Source organism: Calliphora vicina, chromosome 1, assembly GCF_958450345.1.
Source record: "Calliphora vicina chromosome 1, idCalVici1.1, whole genome shotgun sequence".
Taxonomy (NCBI): Eukaryota; Metazoa; Arthropoda; class Insecta; order Diptera; family Calliphoridae; genus Calliphora; species Calliphora vicina.
This window is the reverse complement of record NC_088780.1, coordinates 88,408,308-88,425,482: the sequence shown is the minus strand read 5'-3', so window position 1 is coordinate 88,425,482 and position 17,175 is coordinate 88,408,308. Positions and strand designations below refer to the sequence as shown.

Here is a 17,175-nt window from a genome sequence, read left to right as displayed (position 1 = left end):
CAAAAATGTTATTGTTTCTGAAATTCGACAAATAACTAAAGTCTTTCGATCGCTGTAGATGAGTGGTTCGTTAAATATTACTACAAGAAGTTACAATACTAAAAACAAGTCTTTCAAAATGCTTAATTTAGGACTTGAACCAATGAAAATAAAAGGTACGGAATAAAATATTTGTTATTTAGTAAAAAAGGCCGAATGATTTTAGAATTGATTTCGAAACCGAAATTTTAGCATCTAAAAGTGATGGCGAATATGATTTTGAAACTGTCGTCGAAAGCGATATTGAGGATGACATTTATAATGATTACGTTGAAATAGTAAGTAACTACTCACGTAGCTTGTTATGTAACTACTTAGTTGTCGTCCTAAATGATAGGTAAAATCACCAGTTCAGAACAGTCTTCTAGAAATGCTGGGAATTGACTGTCGGAGCGGTAACAGTGTATGTGAAGTTACAAAATATTTCGATAACGGAATCTCTTATAAATTGAAATTGAAATGAAAACAAATATGAATGTTTTCGATACATCCAATGAATTTTTGATACATAAAAAAAGTATAAACTTTTTTAAAGCAAAATGTTTTGAAATGATAATTTTCAATTGCTGATGGAGAAATGAAGAAGACTTATGATGTTTTCTTTTCTGGCATAAATGATGCACTTATTCTGCCTTTTACCCTTTTTTGTGTTCTTTTCTGAAAAAAATGTAGTTTGGTCGTGTTCTTTTCTAATAATGTTACCGTAAAACCCTGAATATATGCTACATGTTTCACACTCAATTTTATCAAAGGGTTAGAAATGCAAATTGTAAGCAAAAAGTATAGTTTTTTAATATTTATAAGCTACATAAAAGAAAATTGCATAAATGGTAGTGATTTTGTTCTATTGTGATCGTTAAAAATGCAACACATTATGAGGGTATTTGTAACATTTAATAAATGGTACACAATATATAGGCAACATTTTGAGTCAGAAAAGAAAACACCATTAATGTCAGTTTCTGTCGATAGATGTCAGTCGCTAACAGTTAATGCTATTTCTATAACAAATTCGACAAAAGTATTTTTGTCCACACAATTGACTACAAAAAAATATTAAAAATTTGGATATATAAATATGCCTTTTCAAGTTAAATATAACAAAATATGCATTATCAATAAAATATGCATAAATATGCCCTAACAATTCGATGTCATTTTACTGCAAAGTATCTAATTCGGATAGATTGTATTTGGACGTTCGAGAAAAAACATGCATTTGCATATATGTAAATCCTCTCCCTACTAATGATAAACACAAAATATTGCAAACTTACGTGTTGTTGCATGAAAAATATGGAGTTCGTCTTATACATGATGATAAACATCGTTGGACATCTTTGTCTAACATGGTAATAAACTTTTTGCGTATTTGTAAATGCGTCAATCATGCACTGTCTGACTTTAAATAGTCCACGTTCACTGACAATGATATCAAACTTTGGACAGATTTGTGTAATTCCCTAAGACCACTTGATTAAGCAAAGATTCGGCATCGTTGATAGAGCTTGAGGGTATAATACAATTTGTTATAAATAATTTAGAAAAACTGAATAATTCATTTACTAAAGAATCAGTTAGTTACTCATTTTAAAACCAGAAAAAAAATTCAGGATCATGATGGACATTGTTACGAATGTTTTTTAACATTATCAATACTTGAATTGTTAACTTTAACGTTACTTTTTGTTTTTCTTTAACAATAATATATTAAAAAAGCTACATTAAAACTTCATTCTTTACTTGTTTTAAAATAAATTTAAATTATTCGAATAATTCGATTAATTTTAAACTTGTGATCGAATTATTCGAACAAGTTCAAATATCTTATTCGAACAAGCGAAAAATCGAATAATTTGAATAACGATTTTACGCCATTCTTATATAACCCCTATTTACCAAATTTTAACCAATTTGCAAAGGATAATGATCGATGCGTTGCCAAAATTGTTTGTTTCCTTCCATTATTATTAAAATGTTCTATCACTAGAATAATACACATTATTCTCTATTTAGTACAACCCTATTATTTTACAACCTTTCATGGCATAACTGCACACTAACATACAAAAATACATACTTACAAACTCTTCTTAGTTTCACATTCACAAAAACTATAACGGATTAAGACGCTAATCCACCACAAGAGTTATACTAAATTTAGTACGTATACTAAATTCTAAACTGACTCCTAAGTTTCAACCGTAACATCTAAGTACCTGAATATGTAGGGCAACTATTTAACATGAACGCTTATGGTGAACGACGAACCGACAACGAAAGAACACTCAAAGGACAAATGACTTTATTTTACAGTTTTTTTTTCTGAAACATTTCCATTTTAAAAATCTGTTACATTTTTTGAAAGAGATAATAAGTTGGATGGAATTTCTTAAAAATCATAAAAAATGTCAAAATATGAACTAGTTTTTCGTATTAATTATTGTAAAAATGCTCTAGTTTTACTTTCAAATATTATTTTAAGCAAAATTCAAAGAAAACAGTGGCACAGGTACAATTCCCTTTCAAATTACGAGTGGCTGAAATAATAATTATGATTTAGTTTGGGTAGTCCTTAAACGGTAGGAGTATGTAATTATCATGTTGGAAAACACATTTAGCACCTTTTTTGTTTCTTTGTTTTCTGCCCAAAGAAAACAAGCCAATAATTACACGCTACACACAACTGTATTTATTTAGTTATTGTCCTTGTATTGAGAGTGTGTGTGTGATATCCTGGTTAGTCACCGTTTTAAAAGTGTGACCAGGCACATGTACAGGTATGTATGCTTGTGTCTGTATGTCTGGCTATGTGTGTGTGCGTGTGTAAAAATGTACATGCTGTTTTAAATAATCATTATCCTCTTTTGTTTTGTTGCTTCTCTTTGTAGGACGACGTATTGTTTGGTCATTGTCATATTTGTACTTTTGTCTATTTAGTCGTATTTACTGTTGTTGTGTTTAATAATTTTTACTAATTTGTATAACCCTTTTTTTGTTTCTTTTTTTTGGCTGTTACTATTTCTTTACAAAAGGGTTAAATTATGAACCAAAATAAATTGAACATTTTTGTACAATTGTATGTACACATTACACTCGAGCACAATAGATAAGACGCCAAACACTAATTGCCTTTAGTAAACATATTCAGTAGAATTATATCAGTTAGTGGACTATTTATATGTAGACTCGTATCATAGAAGGGTTAAATTAGGAAAATTTTAAAGAAATCATAATTTTTACCACTACTTAAACAACCAAAAAAAAAAACACATACTAAAAATTTACACAGTCAGAGGTTTTTGAGTTGATTTGGATAAATGTACACTAGGGTGGGTCGATTAGCAATCAATAATGTGCTATCGATTTTTCGATAGCTTTGGTCATGATAAAAAAATAGAATATTGTGCCATCGAAAAATCAATGGAACAATATCAAAAAAAATTGGCCTTACAAATCGGCCCACCCTAATGTACACTCTTTCATTATTGGATTGGTGGCTAGCTGGTGGTCTCCCAAATTAGTCACTAAGGTTTACAAAATTTAAAAAATCACTAAATATTCATATTTTATTCAAATGTTAAAACATTTACATTTAGTACTTGAAAATATCTCCAAAAAATATTAAGTTGAAAATGTTTTGATCGGAAAAAATATCAGCTATATTTGTGATAAAATAATAAATTTTTTATCAATATCGATATTTATGAGCTTTGGGCTTTACAATAAGATATTAAGGGGCGATTTTCAATAAATCATATATGGGAGCTATGGCAAATAATGTCTGATCGTCACTAAAGCCAATAGTGTGATTTTGAATACAACTTATCTGTGTAATATTTTTGTTCGAAATCGATATTTAAAAGATTTTTATTTAGGTTAATCTGTTTGGAAGTGGAAGTGGTCCTTATATTTGACCTATGACCGATCTTCATAAAATTACGTGCGGCGATTTTTGTGTACATGACGATTATTGGTGTCGAATTTAAAACATGATTATGAGTTTTCCAAGCGTATCTTTTCAATGAACTTTCGATTCTTAAAGTGCTACGTCTGTAGATAATTTATTAACAAGTATGGATTTCCCTAATGTAAATTGTTTGTGAACTTTTGTGGTTAAAAAATGTACTATATTTAAAATCTTAAGTCAAGGCCCCCCGTCTTATAAAAAAGTACTTTAGAAATGCATATTTTTGTGACTCTACGAAGCTACAATACAATTTTTATCGATTTAGAATAAAGTATTCAAAAAAGTACCAATAATATATTGTAATATTCCCTTTTGTTGGGATTTTATTTTCTAACTACATTTCCATCTATCTATTTGTATAAATTTAAATCTGTTCCCCGTATAACCCGTTTTTGCCTTTTAAGGCTAATCTTACAATGAAATTACTTCTCAAATAAATATTTTACAACACAAATTTTATTGTCTTAGAACAACAGATTGAATTTTCCAAATTTATATTGTTGATGAGCTAATTCCAATTGAAGGGTAATTCCAATATTATTGAAGTTAACTTAAAATTGTTCAAATTTACATAACCTTTATCCGGTTGTATATTGCGTATTAATCGGCTCAGTAGTTTCGGAGTTATAATAACAAATTGAAGCAATAACTATATTTTTTACGTGAAAATAGCTAATTTTTGTGTTTTAAAAAACTCATGAAACATCGAAAACTGCAGAACATAAATGGTAAGACGATTGATTTTCAATTAAGATAAATGTGAAAACTGGTTTATCTTCCCACAGGTGAACAATATCCATATAACTTGGATTCCCGTTTGCTGGAAAGTCCGTAAGTTTGGCAGAAACTAATTCATATTTTGTATAACAGTATTTTCTATAGAAAATATTGTGCATAACAGTATTTTATATAGAATATATTGTGTATAACAGTATTTTCTTTAGAAACTATTGTGTATAACAGTATATTTCTATAGAAAATATTGTGTATAACAGTATTTTCTTTAGAAAATATTGTGTATATCAGTAGTGTCTATAGAAAATATTGTTTATAAGAGTTTATTGTTTATGGCGTATGCAATTTGTTATATATAATTAAAATATTTAATGATTTTGTATTTAAATGTTATTAATAATTTAATTGATTTAATAATAAATATTGTTTGAATATCTATTCAAATCCAACTATTTGTTTGTATGGTTTTATTAAAAATATTGTTCGATTTTATGTGGAATTTCATATACAGCCCAATTATGAATAAAAACTCCCGGGGAACAAACTCCCGCGGAATTTTTTATTCATAATTGGGCTGATAATATGTTTCATTAATAGTTATAATATTTTAATAAGAAAAAAATTTTTTTTTTCGATAATATATTTACAAATTTTGTTGTTTGATTTTGTGATTTTTGTGATAGGTCCCATTTCAATAAAATATTCGATTGACTTTATGAATTTTGTAATTGGATTTGAATTTTGGTTTTTTCTGTGTGTATTTAGCAAAGAATCTCAACTCAAAAAACACGAGATAGGGCCATATAGAAAGTCCCTATCCCGTGTTTTTAAGTTAACGATATGGAAATATGGATTAGAAACTCAGAACTACGCCAATATAATTTAAAATAATTAAAATTTAAAATAGTACCATATACTATTTAAAAAAAATATTTTCAATTGCTCATATCTGCACCATACTCAGGTCGCTTGAGTTAAGAAAAAACCCTGTCGAAAAGCTAATGACAATTGTGAAATATACAATAAGATAAAAAATTCTATTTTAATGTTTTAAAAACTTTTTAAATTTTCATCATCCTCTTTAAAAATAAGAAAGCAGTATTTAACATAATGTTATTGGTATAATTTAATTTTGGAAGTAAATTCAAGTTTGTAAAATTAATTTACAAATCCTATTGAAAAATAAAATTTGGCAGTAGAGTGACGCAGTGGAAGCGTGCTGGGCCCATAACCCAGAGGTCCGGGGATCGAAACCTTGTTCTGCTAGGATTAATTTCATTAATTTTTTTACACAGTAAATATTTCTGTCAACATAATTTTTGTATGAAAACAGACAGTATAACTTTAGGTTAAAAAACAACTACAGAACTTTTCAATTCAGAAAATATCAATTGGAATTGAGATTTTTCATTTGTTATTCAGAAAATCCCAATTGAAAATTAGATTTTTAATTTAAAATTCGGAAAAGAACAATTGATAATGAGAATTTTTATTTAAAATTCCGAAAAGAACAATTGATAATGAGAATTTTCATTTATAATTCGAAAAAGAAAAATTGAAAATGAAAATGAGAATTTTCATTTAAATTCGGAAAAGCTCAGTTGAACATTTTAATTTTTTATTTGAAATTAGGAAAATAACAAATGAGAATCAAATTTTTATTTGGTATCATCGCAAAAAAGAATAACATAGTCGCTCGTTAAGCAGAGTGGCGCAGTGGAAGCGTGCTGGGCCCATAACCCAGAGGTCCGAGGATCAAAACCTTGTTCTGCTAGGATTAATTTCATTAATTTTTTTTTACACTGTAAATATTTTTTTAAAATATTTCTGTTAACATAATTTTTGTTTGAAAACTGTCCGTATAACTTTAGTTTAAAAACAACTAGATATTGTGAAAATGGGGGTTAGAGTATTCTCGAAATTTTTCTCTTTATTCTTAAAGAAAATTGCCATCAAGTTCATTAACCTAATCCTGTAAAACTAACCAAAAAAAATAAGAAGAGGATACATGCTTCGCTGATATTTAATACTAATTACGTGTTTTCAACAATCAAAAAACTAAAATCACGAAATAATTGTTTAAAACTTCTCAGGATTTTTTTCATTATTAATAAAAACCGCAATTAATTTCACTTGAATTGCGCTCTAAAGATCAATTACATAACAATGTAAACGAGTAATTTCAATAAAAATAAATGGTGGGATAGACAAGTGTATTCCCAGCACAAAGAATTACTAGTTAATAAGATCGGTATGTAAGAAATGAGGTACATAGAAGATTACAATTTATAAACCCTTATGATTATTGCTGAATTTTACACGAATATGTGAGAACAAGTGATCTTTTATTAGAAATCAATACGATTTTTATAACGATTAAATGAATAATGATTTCTATGAACTCTGAACTTGAATACACTTTGTTAAAAAGAATACGGTTTAATAACAATTAACTTCCATGAAATGACGATGAAGTTTTAGTGAAATAAATAAATAGTCCCAGAATCAAGCAGAATAGATTCAACAAAAAGTGAAATGAACAAAACAACAATTATTTTCACTTCTTCTCTGAGAAAAGGGTTGCTGATTTAAAAATAATAATAATACAAATAGATTTCATTGTTTAGATATGTATTAGAAGACAACAAATAAAAAACAATTGTGCAAAATATGTTAAATGATTATTATAAATATTTATGAAATAATCCTTTTATAGTGGGTGTATTTATCGATGATGATCAGCTTCATCTTTAGAATACATCTAGATAGTTTTTTGTTTTGATTATAAATACGTAATATTTTTTTAAATTCTTCTTATTCCATTCATTAGGAATCATTTGTTAAAAAGGACCCACATCATTTGTTTTGAGAAAGAGTGAAAATACATAGATATGTATGGGGTGTGTTTAGGCATGCGCATTGTCTGTCATACTCATACATTTAGAAAACAAACTGTGAATGAATAGAATGAAAAAAGTGTTATCACGATCATGTCCTTTTTTGTGTTTGAATTAAGGGACTCATCATCATAATCGTTGTTATCACTTGTCATCATCAAATTTGTGTAGTACTTATTTAGTACTACTAAAGAAGCTAAAACAACATGTCAACAAATTTATTAGAAAATTTATATCTTGATCGTTATTTTTTATTTTGTTTTGTATTCTGTTAAACATTTTGCTGTAGAATTCATTCAAGTTCTTTGTGTATTTATGTTGGTTTGATTTATGAATGGGATTTGAATTGTTTTATTTTATTTTGCACGAATATTTTAATCATATGTAAAAATATTGAATTGAATTCTATGAAAGATTTAAAATTGAAAAATAGATTTAGCTGTTATAAATCTTTTGTTAGAAAATTGTCAAGTGTTAAAAGACACCTGTCCTATATATCTTTATTTATGTATGATTTAGTTGGGAAATTGCAGAAATATATACGTACTAAGCTAAAAAACTTTCACAATTATTGTTCTCCAAATATTACAAAATATGTATCTAATCCAATCCGGCAAAATTTAGCCAAAAATATTTACATATATTCAAAATAAGAATATTGTTCCTTCCAGATATATGGGATATATAGTGGTTTAGCCTCATATCGTCCCCTCAATAAAACAATAGTGTATAAGCATCTATATGAGGTCAAAATTTGGTGAAATTCTACTTCTACAAAGTGGGTCAAAAGATCAATTGAAATGCAGTGAACATTCGAAAGTGTGAACGTACTATTCTAAAACGTGAACAAAACATTGAAGCTCTAAAACATGAACACTTTTTTTATTCTTTACTTTTTAAACTGTTTTTTGTTATTTAATTGGGAAATCCCCGAATTGAGTGACTTATTGGTTTATGTTACAGCGTTCTTTTTTCTTAATTGTATCCATGTATATTAGTTATTCTTTGACATCGCACAGTGGTATGAGAATAAAAAAAGAGGGAAATAAATCTGTAACTTCTATACCCTTACGCCGATTTGAATGAAAAAAATAAAAAATAGGCATTTTTTTAATGGACCTGATCCCGTCGGTATCAAAAATTATAAATGTTTTTTGCATTTAAAATATTTGGCGTAAAGTTAGCTTTTCAAAAAGTACAAATTCATTATACATCCTGTTAGAAACTTTTTAGATAACTTAAAAAGAATAAAAGTCCTTTTTCCAAAAAATTGCGAAAAATCGCCTTTTTTAATTTTTTTAAATTCAAATGAATATAACTTTGGACTCAGCCATGAGTTCTTTTTTTATTTGATATATAGATCTATTGTTCATTCTATAAAAGAAAAATGGATAAAATCGGGAAATATTTGGAACCGCATTCAGCAAAAAACTGGAGTAGGGTGGGTAAAAATTTTGAAAATTAAATTTTCAAATGCGAATATCTCCTAAGCTATAAGAGATAATTGATAGATACGACGAGGTTTTATGTAGTGCTCGACGAGGAGATTCTAAATGTGCACAAACGAAGAAATAGGATCATTTTAAAAATTAAACATACCCGAGGTGTCCTACTTTGGGAACCCCTGGTCCCGCTCCTGGTGGGCTCATGAGGTCCAAATTCAAAACTTAAATTCGGCTACACTCCTCTTTGCGCATGTGAAATTTCATTCAAATCGGCGTAAGGGTTTAGAAGTTACATATTTATTTCCATTTTTTTTTATTCTCATACCACTGTGCATCGCTAGGTAAAAGTTGAAAATTATTAAAAATTCTTATTCATGGAAATGTCATTAAAAACCGTGTTACTTTGAAAGATAAAGTAAATATACTTGAATTGTTGCAAAAGTGTTATATTGTCAGTGGTTTGGCAAGAAAATATGGTGTTGTTAAATCAACATTTTAATGCCAGCGATGGCTGGCTTCAAAAATTTAAGCCAATTTGCCTCAAAATTTCCGGAGAAAAGCTTTCGGCTCAGCCACAAGATAAAACATACGTGTCATCATTGGAGAAGAGTGCTCGGTGGAAAACAGATTCTATTAAAATGTTATCTTTAAAATATGGAATAAATCTGGAATCGAATTTCACAAGAAATTTTACACAAATTCTGGAAAAGCATTTTAAATTTATTTATCTTCAACCAAATAAATGTTCCTATTAGTTTCTTTTAATTTGATGTGTTATATTCATAAGAAATTTATTTTTTTATTTATCAAATGCAAAGTGAACCGAATTATTGCGTATATGTATTTTTTGTTATTAAAAATTAATAAAATATTTGTTTTAAAATACTTGTTTATCATTGAATTTTAGCATTCGATAACGTGAACAAACTCGTAAACGTGGACCGCCTTGGTAAAAATTAGTTCACGTTATCGCGAGTTCACTGTATTACTTTTGTTCTAGATGTCTACTAACACAAACATTTTAAACATTTTTAGATTTTTAACCATTTTAAGCTTATCAAAACAATGCCAATATTTTCTTTCTATCACAACCCGTCAAAAAGTTATGTGGCTTTAAAAATGTTTTGTTAAGGCAAACAAATAAAAAAATTTCTAAACATTTTTTAACAATTATTATTTTCTTGTTAAATCAATAACTTTGAAGCCTCATAAGTTTTTAATGGTTAGTGGTAGAAAGGAAATATTGATGCCGTTTTAAGCTTAAAATGCCTTTTCATCGTGCCTCCCCACTATGGTGGTGTATGGTATAATGATGATACCCACAAATCAAATTTTTTAAATTAACTCTAATATAGATGGATACAAGTACATATCATTTTAGAACTTATGTTTGTAAAATAAGTTTACAATTCTTATTGACAAAAAAATTTTTTCAGAAAACATAGACTTTCGTTAAGCAGAGTGGCGCAGTGGAAGCGTGCTGGGCCCATAACCCAGAGGTCCGAGGATCGAAACCTTGCTCTGCTAGGATTCATTTCACTATTTTTTAAAATTTTAATTTAAAATCTCAATTTTTACTACATATGTATACTTAATACAACATGCATTACGGTCATTATGACCGTAATTTATACAACTAGATATCTACGGTGTAAAATACCCAGTAGATAAAGTTACCTAAAAGGTAACTTGACATTAATTTCAAATCAATATCTACGTTTAAAAATTACCAAATATTTTTACTCCATAAGCAACTAAGCACTGATAGATATTTACTTGTTGAAATTACGGGCATAAATAAAAGTATTGTTCCCTAGGGGGAAGTAAAACTAAGTAAATAGCTACTTTCGAATATCTAAAGAACTGTTAAAGCTAGAGTCTTCTAACTTTTAATAAATTACTTTCCGATCATTGGAAGTAGTTTGACTTAAAATAGACTTTCTCCTATTAAAATCATATTGAAAAAATAATAACTGTTGATTGACATTTTCAATATTAATTACTTAATATAATTATTTTATTCAGTATTTAATTTTCCTTTCATTTAATATAACAGCCTTCGAAAATCGCAGTCATGTTTAACTGTATCAAAAAAATTAAATTTACAAGAATTTTGTTGTGTTGCTATACATTCTTTAAACACACAAGTAGTTAAATTTACACTTTATTTGTATTTCTTTACATAAAATTGATCAATTCACAAGGTCATAATGTCCTAATATTTCACGACTCTGTGGGTCGGCTTAACCGACTCTTAGGCGTTCGGCGCAGGTCTGTGCTGGTTGGTTACGATAACACAATAAACATAGCACACAGAGTAGAATTATTTTAGGACATTTTATGCTTGAAGGACAATATCAACATTTTTAAACCATTGTGAAATATTAGGACATTATAGGAGACCTTGTGAATTTACCAAATGTACTTAAATATTTACCATAATTATAGTAGAAGAAAAATTTATTAGAGTGTAATCGTAATGTATAAAATTATATTTTAGGGACAGATTTTATAAACGAAATCACAAAAGTTTTACAAATTATAAAGGAATATATATATTTTTCTCAATATTTAAATTGCTTCTGTGTGAAAAAGTTTCCTTTTACAAAACAAGCAAGTCCGACCTTGAAATGAAACTTTTTTGTATTGTATCTTATTTGAATACCAACATTTTTAAGATATTTATGCTTAATAAAGTAATTTTCGGAAGTGGGCCTTACGGAAATCCGGACGGAAGTACATCGCTTAACCCTTTCGGGACGGAGTTTTATTTAGAGAACCAATATATATATATGGTAGAAATTTTTGCATATTCTAAAAGATGAGGAAAAAATATTATGTTCTGCATACTCAGAAAACCTAAAATCGTCCTATTATCCTGGGACATATAATCCCAATCAATGTTCTTGATGGGAGATTCAAAATTAAAAAATGAATAAAATATCAGAATATTATTAAATTTAGATGAAAGTACACATTTATTTGCTTATTTATAGCATTTTATAAATGTAATTAGGGATTTAATTTGTGGAATGGTCCAAAAAACACTTGTAACAACAATCGTTGTTGCAGCCTGAGCATATCATCTTTGTACACATTTGGATACCAAGTGAAGACCAGGATGCTCTACTGGCATACTGGTCTAATAAAATAAAAATGGAGAAATTCGGGAAATATTTGGACCTTCTAATATCAAAAAACTGGAGCAAGATGGGTACAAATTTTTTAAATTTAATTTTCAAATACGAATATCTCCTAAGCTATAATAGATAATTTTTGGGTTTTTATAGTGCTCGGCGAGGATATTCTTTATTTTCTATTTTTTTTTAAATCGGAATCCAAACGAGGGGATCTCAAAAGGACCTACTTTGGAATCCCCTGTCCGAGGCACTGGTGGGTCCATGAGGTCCAAACTCAAACAAATTGGACTAAGCGTTTAGAAGTAAGAGATTTATTTTCCTCTATATTTTGTCTATACTACTGTGCGGCCGACTTCAAAATGCTTAAATTTCAACAATGTTGTGAAATTCATTTTCAAGCTGCAAGAATACGCTGACATGTACCGTTATGTTTTTATTCAAATATTATAATGAACTCTTAAACATTGTTTAGGTGTTATTTAGATAAGAAATTGCTGGGACGAATTATCCCATTAGTCACGAAAGGGCCAATTGGTATACTTTAAGGTGTTAAGACAATATTTTTACATGTTACAAACATCAGCATTAATACAATATACCCTCCCCACTATGGTGCTGTATAATGAGAACCTTAATAACCTTGTATCATGTTCTAAAAGCTAATCGAAGCTTTTAAGATTTTTGACGAAGTAATTAGTGTTCATAATTATTTTTAATATGTTTATTACCAAGCAGAGTGGCGCAGTGGAAGCGTGCTGGGCCCATAACCCAGAGGTCCGAGGATCGAAACCTTGCTCTGCTAGAATTAACATTTTTATTTATTTAAGTTACATAATTTTAGCTATTCCATAAATACACTCTTTTTGTCGGGATTGCTATTAAAAAAATGATCTTAATAGAAATACTTAAAACATTACATATACACAATTCCCATATTTTTCTGTAGTTTCTTAAAAATAGTTGAAAAATCTCAACACATTGTATCATATTTAGAAATGTTTCAAAAAATTGCAAGTGCTTTCATCATCACTCTTGGTACAGGTGAAAGATTAATTCATATTGTAGCTGTAGAACTAAAAACTGAGTGATAACTTTTCTTAACTGAATGACGGCATTTTGATTTTATGCCAGATCAAATTACCAATACGTGGGAAATACACGGGAACCCTCACCCTAAAATTATGTATCACTGAAATGAACGAGAAATGAGAAAAAAAACAGCAATCAAATTATTCAACAGGCGCAATAAGAATTCCCAAAACTAAAAACAATCTGTTATTTGAGATCAACTCACACATATAGGAATATAATCACAATCATTGTGAATTTCAAAAACGATCAAATGAAATGTTAACAACAAAAGAACGTCATTTATGTTTATGACGAAGGAAGAGAATGAATTACAATAAGAGTTTATATTCTGCATAGTTAACGCCCCTCGTACTACAATCAAAAGAACAACATACGTAACTTGAGGAAATGTCGTTTAAGAGACAGAGTTGCCTACTTTTTAGATATAAATGGGTAATGGGATTGACTTCGTATATTGATTCGTATTCAACTGATTTTAAAGATCCACATTTAATCTATCTCCCATTCTTACTCTCTTTTTATTCTACGACTGGATTATCAAATACAACCGGTTCCTGTCATTAGCATTGATTCCTCAAGTTTCACTGCACTACAATATAATCCACCATTGCCACTGGGATGCAACGAGCTATAAATAGCAGAGGCCTTGTAAAGGGACGACCTTTGTGGAGCTTGTCCTATAGGTGCTCTTAGTTAGTATCAGATATTTAAAACTTTTCTTGGACATCCTAGAATCTACAAATTCCAAAAATGCGATTAAATCAGTTTTAAATTATCTGACGAACGATTTCATTATCATGGCGATGCGCCATGATATGCATAATTGTTACATTAGCTAAACTCATTTATGTCACCCACCATATAAGTATGTCAACAATAGAGTATCCAAATTATTAAATTTTTCTTTTGTTCGAATAAAACGAATAATTCGAATAACAGATTTTAACTTTTAAAAAATCACATTTATCATAATTTTCAATATTACTTTCTTCTAAGATTACATTTTGATTTGATTCATTTAGACGCATCTAGGCAGGTTTGAACCGCATTAATAGAGCCCCCTATCAAATTCATGCTGTAAAATATTGCACTAATACACGCACTAACGGTATTGGAACTGACTATCACATATCCATAATTTGGGATTAGGCAATTATTACGAACATACTGGGATATTGAAGTCATTGAGTTGCGCACGGATAGTTCAAAGAATGATATTGAATAGAAGTTAGTACTTTCTGGTATAATGTAATTAGTATATTTCAGGCCAAAATCTACGCGGCTGATTAATTGTGAGACCTGCGATAACACAATCTACAGGAATAAATAATAACTGCAATATTAGATCTAAGGTGGCCAGCAGTTTTGTAATAGAGCTTCATGCTCTCAGCAAACAATACGCATTGAAGCTGTGTTGGGAACCAGATCACACTAATATACAAGGTAAAGGGTAGTATTTCTACTCCTTTTCAAAAAAAGTAGTATTTCTACTCCTTTTTTTTTAAAAAAAGTAGTATTTCTACTCCTTTTTTGAAAAAAGTAGTATTTATACTCCTTTTTTAAAAAAAAAGTAGTATCTGTACTCCTTTTTTTAAAAAAGTAGTTTTTCTAGTCCTTTTTCAAAAAAGTAGTGTTTCTACTCCATTTTTTTAAAAAAAGTAGTATTTCTACTCCTTTTTTTTTAAAAAAAGTACTATTTCTACTCCTTTTTTTTAAAAAAGTAGTATTTCTACTTTTTTTAAATTTTTTTTCCTTTATGAGCTTTTTGGTCTCGTAGTGGTATTCGATGTTTTAACTCAAAAATTTTGTGTCTTGAGTTAGAAAGCATTTATTTTGATATATATATTAGAGTGACAGCCGATTTTTTTTTTAGATTTCAAAGAGTGCCGGGTGGAATATTGTGACACTAGGCCTAAAAGTTAAGTGCTGAAAATTTGGGCCAAATCGGACTACGATTTCTGGACGCGCATCGATATCAATGTTCAGATATATGCTAAATTTTACTATTTATATAGAAAAAATAGTTAAATCTCGTTAACTTTCTGCATTGTTTTCTAGAAATATGTAGATTTATTAATATTAATGAATATTACATTAAACAAATTTTTTGGAAATTGACCCTGTATCTCCTTTGGGTCAAAATGACCCAAAAACTGTATTATCGCCAAAATTCGGGAAAAATTCAAATTTTTCAGTTTTTTAAAAAATTTTGCTACTAAAAAAATACTTTTGCAATTGAATGCAAAAGAATCGAAATGTGTACGTAATTATCGTTGTAATGAGATATAAATGTCAAAATTTGGTCAAAAAATGGTAAAGTTATTACAAATTCGCCAGACCATTAACGTGTCTCAGGCCACTTGAACAAGAAATTTAGGAAAAAAATTAACATATTTCGAAAAATTAAAATTAAAGCTAATTTTTATTTAAAATATATCCGTATTTACTTGTGTATGAGTTTTTGTCTTCGTAGGATACCGTTAACCTATTCGCAGGTATGGCCAAAAAAACGGCTGTTTCGAATCTCCATTTATGCAACAAATTAGTGGACAGGTGTGTGAAACTTTTTTTATTTTTGTACTTTTAAGGGGATAAAATGGACGAAACCCAAGTTTTAGTACTTTTTTGTATCCCATATTCAAGAAATTTAATTTAAATGGAATTGTAGTCCTTAAAAAAAATTCAAATGGATTTTGTAATTTTTTTGAAATTTGAACATATAAACAGTCAAATTTATTTCTCTTTTTGGTACTCATTTTTACAAAAATATTTTTTATATAGGTAGCTAAGCCTAAAACAATAATACATTATTTGCATTAGGTCTATTCGTGAAGCCGATCTTCGAATTTTCACATCATTCTTTCCCAATTTTGAACTTTTGAAAATTTGTATGTTTAAAATTAATCGAATTATTCGAATAATTTAATTTTTTTAAAAAGAGTAAAGTTTTGATGTAGATTTTTTAATATTTTATTTAAGTATTAATAATGTTAAAAAAAATTCGAAATCAAAGTCTATCATTAATTTTTCATCAGAAATACTCTGATCAGATTCCCTCCCGAACAATCTACAAAACAATTGACTAGCAAACTCTTTAGTTTCCGTTTTGGAGTTATGCTTTAAATTTGACCTAGTTGGACATGATCCTGAATTCAATTACAATATAAACGTATCAAGAACTTTTTTATGTCGATCATTAATTCGGTTTTTAAAATGGGTAACTAATTCTTTCGTAAATGAATTATTCACTTTTTCTAAATTATTTATAACAAATTGTATTATACCCTCATATATAGATAATTATTATTTCTTCTTATTTTATTTTGTAATCATTTTATTATCTATTAAATATAAAAAAAAAATTATACCCTCAAGCTCTATCAACGTTGCCGAATCTTTGCTTAATCAAGTGGTCTTAGAGAATTACACAAATCTGGCCAAAGTTTGATATCATTGTCAGTGGCTAATTTGATGTCAGATTGTGCATGATTGACGCATTTATAAATTTATTACCATGTTAGACAAAGATGTCCAACGATGTTTAACATCATGTATAAAACGAACTCCATGTATTTCTTGCAACAAAACGTAAGTTTGCAATATTTTGTGTTTATATTTAAATTTATTAAATATTTTGCAACACTTCTATTTTCAAGGTAATCCTCAATATCACTTTCGAAATCACATTCGCCATCACACCACTTTAATCTAAAACCATAAAATTTCTATTTCGAAATCAATTCTAAAATTATTCAGCCTTTTTTTTAATTAAATAACAAATATTAAATAACTTACCCAGAATCAGTTCTGAAGGAAAAGAACCGTTATTTCCTTTTTGATTTTATACATGGTTTCAT

The 17,175-nt window shown here is 28.6% G+C and overlaps 2 non-coding genes across 2 annotated transcripts; both read left to right on the top strand.

Annotated features, from left to right (window-relative positions):
- The first annotated feature begins 10,541 nt into the window (after positions 1-10,541).
- On the top strand, positions 10,542-10,613 carry TRNAM-CAU (transfer RNA methionine (anticodon CAU)). Its single transcript has one exon. It is a non-coding gene; the product is annotated as a tRNA-Met (tRNA).
- Positions 10,614-12,956: 2,343 nt separating this feature from the next.
- Positions 12,957-13,028, top strand: TRNAM-CAU (transfer RNA methionine (anticodon CAU)). The gene has a single exon. It is a non-coding gene; the product is annotated as a tRNA-Met (tRNA).
- The last annotated feature ends 4,147 nt before the right edge of the window (positions 13,029-17,175 follow it).